General features: G+C 42.8%; 1 protein-coding gene across 1 annotated transcript in view; it reads right to left on the bottom strand.

Moving 5' to 3' along the window:
* Positions 1-14,535, bottom strand: part of LOC125298155 (histone H3-like) — a 781,614-nt gene that overhangs the window by 577,095 nt on the left and 189,984 nt on the right. The window lies entirely within an intron of this gene.

Genomic DNA, 14,535 nt, shown 5'->3' with positions numbered 1-14,535 from the left:
AGCCCATTTGCAGAACATTCATCATGGCCTGTTATTTGGCTTTATGATTCTCTCTTCTTTCTCTGCCTCTTTGAAAGGCCCCTCTGCCTATCCACTCTTCAGGATAAACCGTTAACTCACTTAAATAACCCAAATAAATGTAGCTTGTTTTAATCTGTCACTGATATGTCTCCATATGAATGAACGTAGCGACGCTACGGGGTCATTCCTATGTTCCCCGGGTCCTATGTTCCCCCGCTCGGGGTTAGGGTTAGGGTTTTAAAAAAAGGGTCCTATGTTCCCCGGTCCCATACAAAGCAGGGAACATAGTGTAGGATTCTCTGGTTGTTGCGTTGTGTTTTAGTTCTAATGGTTGTATTGAAGATGGTCAATAAAGCTTGACGGCGGAATCAGGATCGGCGATTAGATGATGATTTATTGTAGATGGTACAATAATGAATAATAGAACACAGGCTAAGTCTCGAACAGTAAAACTGTGCAGAGTCTAACAGTTGTGGTTGTTATTAGAAGCGGTGGCTGAGCTTTCCGACAGAAGATGCTCCTTGGTCGCTTCCTCGATCCGTCTCAGAGTCAAAACCTAAGACAAAGCCTGTTATACTAAAACATACAAACGAAAATCATGCCAACGTGGCAGGTGCCAACCAGTGTACAAAACCCGGCCCTGGCCAGATGGAGATACTAGCCCGAATAGGCAGACATGATGTCTCCCTCGGCCCATGTTATCACTGATGTTCCCCGGATGTTCCTAAACATTGGCCTGTATGACCTTCCTGCTGGTACACAGGCTAAGGCACAGTTATGTACAATAATATGGACCTCTCCCTGTTGTATACTACACACAGATGTAACATATGAACACATCAGAATACAGTGAGAATACCCCAGAATTCTACAGTCCCCCCTCTTGATCAATCAAAAAACAGATTTTTTATAGATCAAACAATCGCAAACAGAGTCTGATGTGTCCTAACAAAAAATAGAAAAATAATAAAACCAAGCATTACTTCTCAGGCACTTAAAGGAAAAGAAAAGAAGTGCTGGCACCTTGAAAGAAAACTTAAGAACGGATGATGTTGCTGATGATTATCTCACATTCTAAGAGTTAAAAGAAAAGAAAACAAAGTCTTTTGGAAGTTCAGGAAACCGGCCGGCAACAGTTCAGTTCAAAGGCAAAGTCTCTGTCCCAGATGTTGTCTGTGGCTCCCGGCAACCTCATAGGCACATGTGAAGTGAAAAGAAAGAGCAGTATCAGTTGAAGGATAGTCATGAAAACAACAGTATATATATAATAATCTATTATAGGGGTGTAGCATCCTCCCAATCCTGGTCCCCCAGTGAGTCCCCGGTTAACCCATTGCTGCGTGTTCAGCTCCCTTACGGGTGTCCCCAGAAACCCACCTGTAGAGCCAGGACTACAGAATTGAAAGTCTCCCATGAATCTTCCCCCCTCTAGTTCACACCTTACCCCTAAATGAAGATAGGCGGAAAATCATATAGAACTCGTACCCTCCCCAAGCCCATCATGTTATCGGCAGGTCTACTAGCTTGCAATGGCTCGCATGTATCCACTTTTCTTTGCCCTGGACCTTCACTGCCAAAAGTGTTATCAACAAGATCTGATACGGCCCGTCGTACTTCGCCTCTAGCGCTAACCTTTGGGGCTTGTGAATCATCACCCATTGTCCTAGCACTAGAGAGTGCCCACCTTCAGGGGGGGTCTCCCCAGGCTTCCTTCACTCGGTTAGCCGCTGTCTGGACCGCCTTCGTCAGTTGCACACAGTAAGTCAGCATCGCATCGGATGTCAGGTGGATGTCGGCTTTCCTCAAATCAATCGTTCCTGGTGCCAAGAAGGGCCTGCCAGTCACAATCTCGAATGGGCTGAGTCCAGTGTCTCTGTTGCTTGTAGCTTGCATGCTACACAAGACCGCTGGTAAGGCGTCAACCCAGGGAATGCCTTCTTGATGTTTCCTGGTCAGCCGTTCCTTCAAAGTCCGGTTCGCTCTCTCCACCTGTCCCGACGATTCTGGATGGTATGGGCAGTTCAGGGACCAGTGCACACTCAGCATGCGGGCCACCTCGGCGCAGACTGCTCCAGTGAAGTGTGTTCCGTTGTCCGAGCAGATCTGTTCCGGCAATCCGTATCGGGGAATGATGTCTTTCACGAGGACATTGGCAGTGTGTAGTGCAGTTCCAGATTGTGCAGGGAATGCCTCAATCCACCTGGAGAACTTGCACAGGACAATCAGAACATCTCGGTAGCCTTTGCATTTGGGAAGAGTGATGTAATCTATTTGGAGAACTCTGAATGGTCCTGGTGGAACTGGTGTCTTGAGCATGGGCAACTTAACCTTCTTGTCGTGATTGTTTTGCCGACAGGTGACACACCGCTTGACGACGCCTTTGGCCGTTGCTGTGAAATTCGGTTACCACCAGACCTGGACGAATCTGTTCCTCATCTTCTTCACTCCCACGTGTCCAAGCGAATGAATTTGCGCCACCAGATAGGGCAGAAGACTTTCTGGAGCCACTGTTCGTGTTCCAAACCTCCACAAGTTGTCATCATGGAGCTTCGCTGCGTTTTCAATCCTAGTCCACTTTTCTTCTCGGCTCGAGCTGTTCTGCATGTCTATGATGTTTCCTTGACCTTCTTTGTCACTCTCATCATGCATTTCTCATCGTCATTTTCAAAAATGTTCCTGTTACCGCTAGATCCGTCCGTGTTTCCATTTCCGTGTCCATTCTCGTTAGTCGTTTCATTATATCCTAATTGACAGTGAGAATACCCCAGAATTCTTCAATAGGTACGCTCCCAACGCTACTGCCCATCACTGGTATGGGTGCTGTAGCCAGCTACACCACAACACCCCCCGAACCAAAATATATTTGCTCATAAGTTTTCCTCTGTAATATATCACACAATGTCAGTATGGCTACTGAGCACTTATCAGAGGGTCGGCTCAATGTTGGCAGAAAAAAAAATGTGAGTGCTGGAGAGGCGATAGTTTTCAGTTAATATCTTGGGCCCAGTCCAATTCACTTCTGTGCCATTTGATCTGAAAAATTCCTTGTGATTCCAGAAAAGGTTAAAATTGTCAATAAAATGTATCCTAATTGAAAAGCGTGTTTTTGCGAGCCAGAGGGGTATTTCACAAAACCTAGATAAGGGATTAAGATGGGATTTTTTGGTTATCCTGGATGAATTTAGCCTTGACTCGGTTTCACAAAAGAGATGGCACATAAGTTACCATGGGGATTTATTCTCTGCACCTAGCCTTTGGGGTATACTATGAAGCTTGATTAGTGGGTTAGCGAGGTATGTTGCTCTCAAAGCCAGGGTATGCTGTGACACGAAAGTGGCTCTGTTTTAGAGTCGCTGTATCACCATGGTGTCTTATGCTGCCAACAAAACCTGGTCGGGAGCAGGTTATGTGCTAAGATATAGGTCAAATCTACCGCCTACTGGCCAATCAATTATCATGTCTCTCACAAGGCTCTGTCATATATCTTACAGGTGGAGCTCTAATTGTTCTTCGAGATTTAGGCACTACTGGTCTTCTTCGAGATTTGAGCCGTGCTGTGTCACTGCTCATGACATCAATATTTTATTTATCCTCGGCCAGGTTGTTGCTCAGATAGGGAAGATTCAGGGCTACAGGTAAATTTGACATGGTGGTTTGACTAAATGTTTTACTGCCTATACATCAGTACTGTAGGTATTGCATCATACAAAGTTAGTCAGGCGCGCAACGTTCCCTAATAGTTGCACAAAACTACCTTTTTGGATAAAAAATGTATCCTTAAAATGGATAAAAAATGTATCCTTAATATGACCATCAGGGAACGTTACCTAAAGGTATAGTTTTGTGCAAATATTAGGGAACGTTCCCTAATAGTTGCACAAAACTACCTTTAGGGAACTTTCTGGGAACGTTCCTTAATGGATAAAAAAAATGTATCCTGAAGGATTAATTAAGGTTGCATTTTTGTATAATCAGTGGATTAGATCTGTCATCGTGTCATACGAGCTGATTTTTGCCTAATGTCTCTGTGTGCGTGAGAGAGAGGGAGAGAGAGAGAGAGAGACGTTGTGGGGGTTTCCCTGACAACGCTAAACTTTTCGCCCCAAGTTTCAACCAAAGATAAGCTAGCATTTGTGGTGTTTTTTTTTTTATAATCCAAAAGGATATATTCATGGTTTTGGCAGTGGGGTGAGTGGAAAAGTACTGTAGATACCTGGAGACAATCTCCTCATTAGATTGTCAAGGGGGAGATGACATTAGCTGGCTGAGACAGAGCAAAGACAAGTATACCAGGTGGACACTGTCTGCTATGAAGTAAACAAGATAAGAAAGCCCCTCTTATACTAAACTGGAGAGAACCAGAAAAATCCAAGGCGACACCGTTTTGCATATATATTTTTTATGCATTACACAGTTTTGCATATTTTTATGTATGATGGGAAGATGGTTTCCACCAATATAATTGCCCTTGCTCGATCCTTATTGGCTAAAAGGTGTTTTTGGGGATGGCGCGAGAAGGAGGCACTTCTTGAGAGCCGAGGGGCTTAAAAGATAGACTACATCCATCCGTAGGGCTAGTGATGGTCAACTCAGATCTTTTTAAGGATTTGGGTTATTCTGAGTCACTCACTAACATGATCCGGGTTGTGCGAGTCACTTGGTCAAAATCTCCCAATCGCTAAAGAAAAATGTTCCTAGTCCTGTGTTTCCACTTAACAATGACATACATTTTTTTTAAAAAACTTCTTACAGGCCATGCACTCACTCACCTGCTATTTTTGAGCCTATGTTTAGTTAGCCTAGGTGAGCCAGTGTTTCCCATAAATGAAAGAAGAGTGGTTAATAGACCAAATGATGAGTTCTGAGTCTTATGCTATGTTATACATAACATATTTATTTTAAATGGCACACACACATTAATAAGCACACCTTAAATATCACAAATGCAAACAAATGCCATTAAATAGCTACATGTCACTTTAAACTGGCCTCTCTAAATAAATAATAATAAAAAAAAAACACACAACACTTGAACAACAGATATAATAAACATACAAAATGTGCAAATCCCTCAGGGGTTATAGGCAATAATAAAATACAATGGTATTTTTTTGTAAAATAAAGGCAACTATGATCAAATAAAATGCAAAATTTACCTCTGTTGCTAATGAAATAAACGAATGAAATAAAATTGGAGTGCGACCAATTTGTGATTTTCTGTGAGTTTCCTGGATCACGCACCAACAAGAAAACAAACGGGAGAGTGCGGTGTTTGCAAAGAAAAGTGCGTTTAAGGTTGGCATTCAAAAATGCCAGCTGACTAACTTTGTTGGTGGTCAGGTTGCTCTGGATTTGCCCTGTTTTAGAAAAAAACTGACGTTGCAACTATGCACAACCTGGTCTTCATCACAGTGCACAAATTTTTGTACACCAGTGACCGCACCTCTCACCACTCCAAGGGATCAGCTGTGCGGGGAATGAGCTGTTCTGACAGAAACTCCTTGACCTCAAGCAAGGACTTTGCATGGGGGTTCTGAAGATTTGGCCTTAAACTGTAACCTGACCCTAGCCAGATGAATTTCGTTCCGCTTAGCTCCGCCTAGCTTCACTCACATCCATCTGGGACCTCTTCCATTGAGAGTGATTTCTGCAACCGACTTTATGGTTCAGCCAATCAGGACGCAGGGCAGGAGTTTCATAGATGTGACATAGCGTGGAAGCGACTGTGACACTGTTATTAGCGTCACGGGTTGGCTTCGATGTGAGTGGTTGAAGTAGCGCGTCAATAGATGACGGACAAGTGGCTTATTCAATCGTATGCAAGCATTTTTTGATTAGGCCCAGCCTTCTGAAGCAACACTTCAATGGATCGGTTCCAGATGGATTGGAGCTGGAGTGGAGCTAGGCGGAGCGAAATTCATCTGGCTAGGGTCAGGTTACTTAAACTGGTCACCCTCTCCTCAAAGTCAGCCCAAACCACAGACACGGGCTGACTTGGACGGCTTGCAGTTGCAGCAGCTGGGTGGCAGCTTCAGCTTCTTCAGCTTCAGCCGATGATGGTGTTGATGTGTGGTTGCCCTCTCCACTCTAGCCTGAGCCTCACCTGCATACCTGTCATTCACAAAGGCAAGCATCAGCCAGTACAGTGACCCTTTCCAGTGGTAAAAGTCTTTTTCGGCTGCAAACCTGTTGATCAGGTCCAAAACTGTTGCACTGTTTGGGGGTTCACTGTTTATGGGCAATGAATCGTTGTATCCCTTGTGCAATCAGGATAGCTATTGAGCCTGTCACAAAGCTGTGAGAAAACAGAAAAAAATCAATGGTTATTGCTGGTCAGCAATAATCAGTGAGTTTTGCTTATTGTAATGCAATTACAGCTTTCTACAAAATATATTTATTAAAAGTTCTTTCAACAAATACTGACTTTTTACTAAAGATATTCACTCAGTTTGTGTAGAAAAAACATACAGTATAGACTTGATGATATGCATACCTCTCTGAGCTCATCTCAGTCGTGATTTCTTCAAAAGGTTGAAGGACATCACAGGCCTCCCTCACAGATGCCCATGATATGAACTCTTATTATGTGAGTGTCAGTGCCAGCTTGCTACATTGCCCAAGCAGTATCCACAACTTTCCAGAGACTTTTTAGTTCTCAATATGAGGGTATAACTCAGCAGCCAACAAGGATTTCCGACAGCTTTTACATCCTGACATCTTACAGCCAAGAGTTAGCAACACAATCTTTTTTGAATGAAAACGCCCAGGTTCTCGCTGTTAGCACTAGCATTTAGCTTCTGTCAATATGAGTAAGTTTATTCCGATCATCATAGCAACCGCCCATCACGCCAACCAAGTTTGATGTTTTTCAGGCAGCAACCAAACATATTTGAACTGAACTGAACTCCTCTTTTATGTCCTGCCATAACATGTCAGTCAAGGACAAAAGTTTGTCTAGCAGCAAATACTGACCCTTCAGGCGCGGCAGTGTGACACAGACGCTCTCTCTCACTTCGGTTGTGAGGTGGTCAATGAATGGAAGGAAATTGTTCAGTCGCCAACAGTCTTCTGGGGTTGATGCAGGTGTGTTTGACCGTTTGGTCTGCAATGTCACAATGTGGGGGACAGAAGGGTGAACTTCAATGTTGGCTGCCAAAGCACAGCCCTGCTCCCATAAGTTCCCAAACGCTGTATCTCTTTTGCGTTGAAGCAGTGTTACTAAGGCGGTGGCATTCGTTGCGGCTGTTGGTAGATCGCATTCAGGATTTTGCAAACTGTTGCTGAGGGCTAAGGTACTGAAGCAAATCCTGAATTAGCCTACAGTGATGCTTATAATGAAATCAAATGACTCCATTGATTTGGATAGGAAGGTCGCCGTAGCACAGTTTTTTGAGTCCCCCTCTGTCTGTAGCCTCACCACTGACACGAATATGCGCTCAAAATTTTTAATCACAGTGGCAATGCAAGCAACGCTAGCGATGCGAGCAACGTGCTCCCTTTCATACGGCTTCCACACACATGGGGTGATCCACTAGTGCTACACAACATTTTGTCGTGTCTCATTCCACTCTATTCCTATGGGTGACGTCAAGCGATTTTAACTCGCCCGCAAAGCATTCCGGGAAGGCAACGCTGCATTTGAAAAAATGTTAAGCATCAAAAAGCTGGCCGATGCCCATCTTTATGCAAATGAATCCGTTGAACGTGACGTGACTATCCAATGAAAGCACGAGGTTGTAGGCCCAAAATGGCCGCCTGCACTACTCCACTTGCACACTTGCACACTTGTACACTTTACAATTTGGTGTTGTTGTCCTGAAAACACAACACTTCTGCTGCTCTTACATAACTTGCACCACTATGCCACTTTCTTTCTTACTTAGGTCAAACAGAACTACCCAAGCCTTTTATTGGCCTGACTTTGCACTAGTATTTTATTGACTGTCTATGCACAATTTCAACCAAATTTTGCTGCTCTTATTTTTCATTATTATATGTGCCCTCTTATTTACTTATTTACTTACTTTTTTGTTTACTTGAATGTTATGTTTGTCTGTGGACCTAAATTGGCAAAATATGTCTTGTCTTCACCGTGGGATAGTGAGAAACGTAATTTCGATCTCTTTGTATGTCTGGAACATGTGAAGAAATTGACAATAAAGCTGACTTTGACTTTGACTTTGACTTTGATCTACCACAACGGTGGCTGTGAAACTTTGGTTCCGCTTTCAAGACAAATTAATGTTTTAATAATCTCTTCCACGGCCACCTAGAAGTCCATGAAACAAACGAACAAAAGATTTGGAGAAATTTATTGACTGTTGGTGTTTCTGGTTAGGATTTGAGATTGCATTGAGTAGTTTAAATGAAACAAGATTTCAAAATGGCTTGCATAGTTTCTATAGGCTATTAACGTAATATTAAGTTTTTCCTTCCCATACATTGAGTGCCAAAAACGTAATATTACGTTTTTAGCTTTTTTTTCTTAATTACGAAACTAGACACTCTAACACACCTTATATGTGATTTTGGGAACTCTGTGATGAATGGAAATGAAATATATGACGATCGAAAACTCATGAAAACGCACAATCTGGACATTTTATCTGGACATTGTATCATAACTCGGTTGCCGCTTTGGGTCGAATCAGTGACTCATGCACGTCAGCTCAAAACCAGGCCATTTTCGTGGGTCTATCACTAGGTGGCAGTCTCGCCAGGTCACTTCCCGGAAACTTTACAGGCAGCACTTCATATTTCATGAAAGACGTTATATCTTATAACAGAGGTTACAAGACGTTAACACAGAGGTGTAGAAATACACGGTTAGCACCCACTGAGAGCTTAAAGTCTCACCTTTCAAACGAGCCATTGTATGTGTTCATAGTTACAACATAGAATATGCTGTGGCTGTACAAAAATCATCAACAATGGTCTAGATTGCTGGCACTCTAGGACAAAGCTTCCAAAAACAGCTTGGCATTCAATGAGTTAATGTGTACATGTACATGCCTAAATTTGTGGTCCATTTGTGGAAAAACACTTAAAAGACAAGTTAAAACGAACTGAATATGAGCTGCTAACTGACTAATTTTAAATGAAACGCCCACACACGACTGAACGAGGGGAGGCAGCGCGACACTTCGCGTATGTCGTGTAGTGCTAGTGGATCAAAGTGGATGTAAATGGGGCGGTGGTAGTGTAGTGGTTAAGGTGGTTAGTGGTTAACGAGCTGGGCTAGCGTGCAGTAGCCTGAAAGTTGTCAGTTCAATTTCCGGCTTCCACCCTTGAGCAAGGTACTTTGGTCAAGAAGTGTCTGCTAAATGTAATGTAATGTAATGGATCAGCGCCGGCAGTTGCATTCCTTCAACGCATGCCAGTGGGTGTTCCCGACGGTAGCTATGCAAATGACTTCAGGTATAACCGTAATTTGATTGCGTTGCAGTGCTGGAGACTCATCCCGTTCACTTTACATGGGCTTACGTCATCCGTTGCTGAACTGAATTGTGGGTCCCTTGTATTGCGTTGCTCCTGTCGCTCGCGTTGAGAAGTTCAACTTTTGCTGCACCGATGGACGGCACTAGCCAATCAAATTACGAACAACAGACGGCACCAGCCAATCAAATTACGTTTAAGTCATTTGCATAGCTACAGTCGGGAACACCCACTGGCATGCGTTGACGGAACGCAGCTGTGTGTGGAAGCCGATATTTAGGCTGTCTGTAAAAGTTACATCCCAAGAGGCTCTTTTGGAGAGCCACAGATCAGATTTAATTTAGAACCATGGAGACATGTGTATAAAAATGAATATCTAGCTTTGTTGGGTGACAAAATTAGACAGGAGGCGAGTGTGATTTGCTGATATTAATATTAGCTGTGCTAGATTGACTGCATGTTACAAGGACATTGGGTCATGTCGTGTAAGGAATGTTTGGATGGCCTAGGCCTAGGCTACTGTAAATAAATGAAAACATAGCCTACATTGCGACTTATTAATTTATGGTGAATAAATGTACACTAACTTTGCACAGCCCCATGCTTTTCTAACGTGACGAGAAAACCACTTTAGCAGCAGTTAGCTTACCGTCACGGCCCACAGACTCAGGATAGGGAGGTAGAGTTCAAACAAGATAGTTTATTTACAAAGGAAAACCAGGAAATGGGTTGTCAAACCCAGGTCGGGATCAAACAGAAGTTCCACTGGAAACAGTAGGCCAAGGAAGGTCCAAAACACAGAGGATCAGCAAACTTAACGGAAGAAGTCCCAAAACACAGAAGATCGACTTAACTACAGTAGATCCAAATCCGGAGGTGACTCGTGGGGTCGGACCAAGAGGACGCTGGAACAGGCGAGGGGAATCCAGGAGGAGTATTCCTTGTGAGTCAGGCTGGTGGATAGCACCTTGGTGTCATCACTGACGAGGCCAGACAAAGACTGAGGGGAGACTGGGGTTTTAGTAGGGAGTGAGGCTGATTGGGAACAGGTGCAGGTCATTAGTAAACTGGGGAGTGTGAACGAGTGAGGGGAGCTTCAGGAGAGTGAGCAGTGGGTGTGGCTGGAACCGAACCTGGTGTGACTGTGACACTTACTATACTAACGCAAGTTATCTACAAGTCTTAAGTCTCCTCCAAGTGACAATCATGTTCTATACAATGAATAGCATGTAACCAACAATGCGTAGCTCCATAGACCGTAAAAGAAAGATAAGCTTGCATAATTTTTCCTCTTTGCTGGCCATTGTATTCAAATCTTCTTCTGTAAACATAAGATATACTTGACATAATGTACAATACTTGCAGTGTCGCCCCCACCGACAACGCATAGTATTGCATGCATCGGTGTGTCGCGTATCAAAAACTGGGACGACACATTTTGCTACGCATCTACGCATAATGGCGACCGAAGCGTAGCGATGTGTAGCAGTGCGTTGACTCTGTAAGAGCCCAAACTTTTCAACATCTCTCTCTCTCTCTCTCCCCCCGCGGATCTTGAAGGTATGGACAGTGCATGCGCACATTTTATTTATTTCATATTTCATGCGGCGGTGATACAGCTGCGAAGCCACTGCTACCTAGGTCGCCTTGATGTGTGACAGGCGTACTTATTTATTTCATGGTGCATTGCAAGGGCCATTATGGAATGTCAATGTTAATGTAATTTATTTATTATTTCACATTTATTTATTTATTTCATGGTGCATTGCAAGACCGTATGGAATGTCAATGTTAATGTAATTTATTTATTATTTCACATTTTATTTATTATTTCATGGTGCATTGCAAGACCGTATGGAATGTCAATGTTAATGTAATTTATTTATTATTTCACATTTTATTTATTATTTCATGGTGCATTGCAAGACCGTATGGAATGTCAATGTTAATGTAATTTATTTATTATTTCACATTTTATTTATTATTTCATGGTGCATTGCAAGACCGTATGGAATGTCAATGTTAATGTAATTTATTTATTATTTCACATTTTATTTATTATTTCATGGTGCATTGCAAGACCGCAGGGCAGTACAGCTGCAGGCGCCACTGCTACCTAGGTCCCGCCTTGATGTGTGACAGACGTACTTATTTATTTCATGGTGCATTGCAAGACCGTATGGAATGTCAATGTTAATGTAATTTATTTATTATTTCACATTTTATTTATTTATTTCATATTTCATTTATTTATATAATTTAGTCACAAAAAACATTCCATAGTTTAGTGAGTGACTCAGAATAACCCGGATCCTTCAAAGGAATCGAGTTTGCCATGCCATAGATATACATAATTATAAAGGCTAGATGTTTTACGGCGGAGTCTCTAACGTCATCACCGGTGGCCATCTTGTCACAGGCAAGCTATCTGGTGGGCTCTGTGGTACCTGATGTAAGGTGAGTGATCTGCACGAACACAAATACTCTTATCTCGCTGAAATCTTGACGGATTTACAAATGGTTTGGTTTCTTACAAACATTATTAACACGGTTATAATTATGGTTGCTTGAATATGTTGAAATTATAATTATTCATAAGTATGCAGTGTCATAACTACATCTCTGAAAAAAGAAAATTGAGCAAGTTATGGTTATTTAAAAGGTATGCACCATTAACACACAATGTTATGAGTAAGCTAGCTGACTGTGGCAAGATGGCCACCAGGTGCGGACGTCGACCTCCATTGGCCAGCAGCGTGGACTAGACATCTAGCCTTTATAATATATATCTATGGGGCTAGCAGTATCCACCCCTTGCAGAGAATAGACGACGTGGAACGTTGTTGCCACCTAGTGGAGGAATTGAGGGAGCACATCATCCAAACGTTTGGCCCACAGATCCAGGAGAAGGATGTCCTGGACGAGGACTACATCCAGAGGGTCCTTCACCTCAGAAAGGTGCCATGACCACTAATCTCTCTCATAGGAATAATCCGTCACCCCAGAGTAGGTAGAAGAGGGAAATGGAGAGAGAGCATAGTATCAATATCCTATTGCTTAAAGAACAAAATATACAAAATTGTCAACCTTCTTGGTTATAATCAGCAGTAAGTCCTTGTGGAATACTTATTGCTAGTCCTTTGGAATGTGCCTACTAATACTGGTATGGAGTACTACAAGGATACAAGGTACAGGTTTATTTGTCACATACATAGCAATACTAACGTAAAGCGTAGTGAAATTTCATTTGGTGTTCAGCTTTTTCTGTGGGAGTGTGAAGAAAATATTTTTAATAAATAGCAGGAGAGAATACAAAGTATTTGTTATGGTGAGTCATGCCTAAGGGTCCATTCTGAAGTATGTGTAACCATATGAAATGGCCTGTTCATAAGACGTAAGTATCCTATGAAACGCTATATCATCCTGTGCATACTCAGTCATTATGCTGCATGTATGGCACAGCTAGTCTAGTTGTGGCACAGGGGCAGTGAAAGTGACACGTTTGAGTCTAGTCCAATGTCGTTTCTCAGTTCTACTGCCCACCTTCCATCTCTCCAACACATTTTGTTTCTGCCTCTCACTATCTATTGTGTCACTTGTCTATCACTATGGTAACAGAATGGGGCAGCTGTGGCCTAGCGGTTAGGAAATCAGACTTAATGTGACCGAAGGGAAGGGTGGCCAGCTCGTTCCCTGACTGGGAGGGAGAATATGGGTGGGGCGAGTGTCCATCACACTGTGTGCTGTGTGTGTGTGATCATTAACCACAAATGGGTAAAATGCAGCTTGCCATCAGTGATCGTATCTATCTGTCTGTCTGTCTGTCCGGCAGCCTGCCTGCCTGCCTGCCTGTCTGTCTGTCTGTCTATCTGTCTATCTATCTATCTATATCTACTGGTATATATCTCAGTAGTAGTAATAATGTAGTAGTAGTAGTAATAGTATTAAAAAAACAATAGAAATACCATACATTACATGACATTATATGACATGTTATTCCACATGACATTATATGACATTACAATGGAATGATGAGACTGAGAGGCTGATGAGAGAGAGAGGCCGTGCTGAAGTTATAATGAAACCACTCACTCGCCCTCGTCTCACTCATCTCAAGTATACAGTGGAGAATCTGTGTCATGCCAAAATGCCATTAATATGACAAGGTCAATCCTCCACCGTCTCTCGCACTGAATATGTTTTGCATTGTTTTTCACACTTCGCTCTTTGCTCTGTATGTTTTTCAAAACACTTGCATTGCACCTCAGCCATTTTCTCCTCGAATAGCTGTTGTACCTCATGTGCAAGCTGTTCTGACTCATAATGTCTTCATCTCGTGAACTCAACTCAACATGCAAACCTGCAAGAAGTTGATTCTCCGAATGCTGTATGTGTCGAGCTGGCCTAGTTCTGATGACTAAGGGGCTCCGTCAGATAAACTGTGAAAGCTATCTGGAGTTAAACTGACACATGCAGTGTTGTGGCTCTCTGTGTATATGAATTGAGACGCTGCTATGTTTGACAATTCAGTTTACTGGATGTACTTTAAGCCTCTTTTGAATTTATGTGTGTGTGTGTAACCTTTTCTTAAATTAAGATACTTCCTTTGAATGCTATACAAAGTCAGTAAGTGTGGGTGCACACAACAAACACATTTCTGTTTGGTTACGTTAGGGAGATGGAATAATAATTTCCCTAACTTTCTAAAGCCCAAAGCCCAGTAGTCAATTCCAAAACGTTGTTTGGAGTAGATTGTGGGCCTAATGCAGAAATACCCCAAACTGGCATGGAATTATGGTCCCGGGTCGTTGTTGCCGTCATACTCATGTCTGCTTTTTTGACGAATAACCTTGACCTTTTGACCTTTCCCCCCAGGGTCACATCTCCTCTGTGCATGAGCTGGTGACCCCCACCTACGCCTATCTGTGGATCAGGCCAACGGTTGCCCGGCAGCAGCTGGAAGAGCTGACGTCCGAGGCTGCGACCATCGCTATGCTGGTGATCGAGTGAGTTTACAAAATAAATAACTACCATGGAGTTTTGGTGTAGTTTAGTCATAGATTGGGTCACTTTATTTGG

The sequence above is a fragment of the Alosa alosa genome, chromosome 7 (genome assembly GCF_017589495.1).
Source record: "Alosa alosa isolate M-15738 ecotype Scorff River chromosome 7, AALO_Geno_1.1, whole genome shotgun sequence".
NCBI classification, from domain to species: Eukaryota; Metazoa; Chordata; class Actinopteri; order Clupeiformes; family Clupeidae; genus Alosa; species Alosa alosa.
Note: the sequence above shows the minus strand (reverse complement) of the source record. Positions and strands in the feature narration are given on the sequence as shown.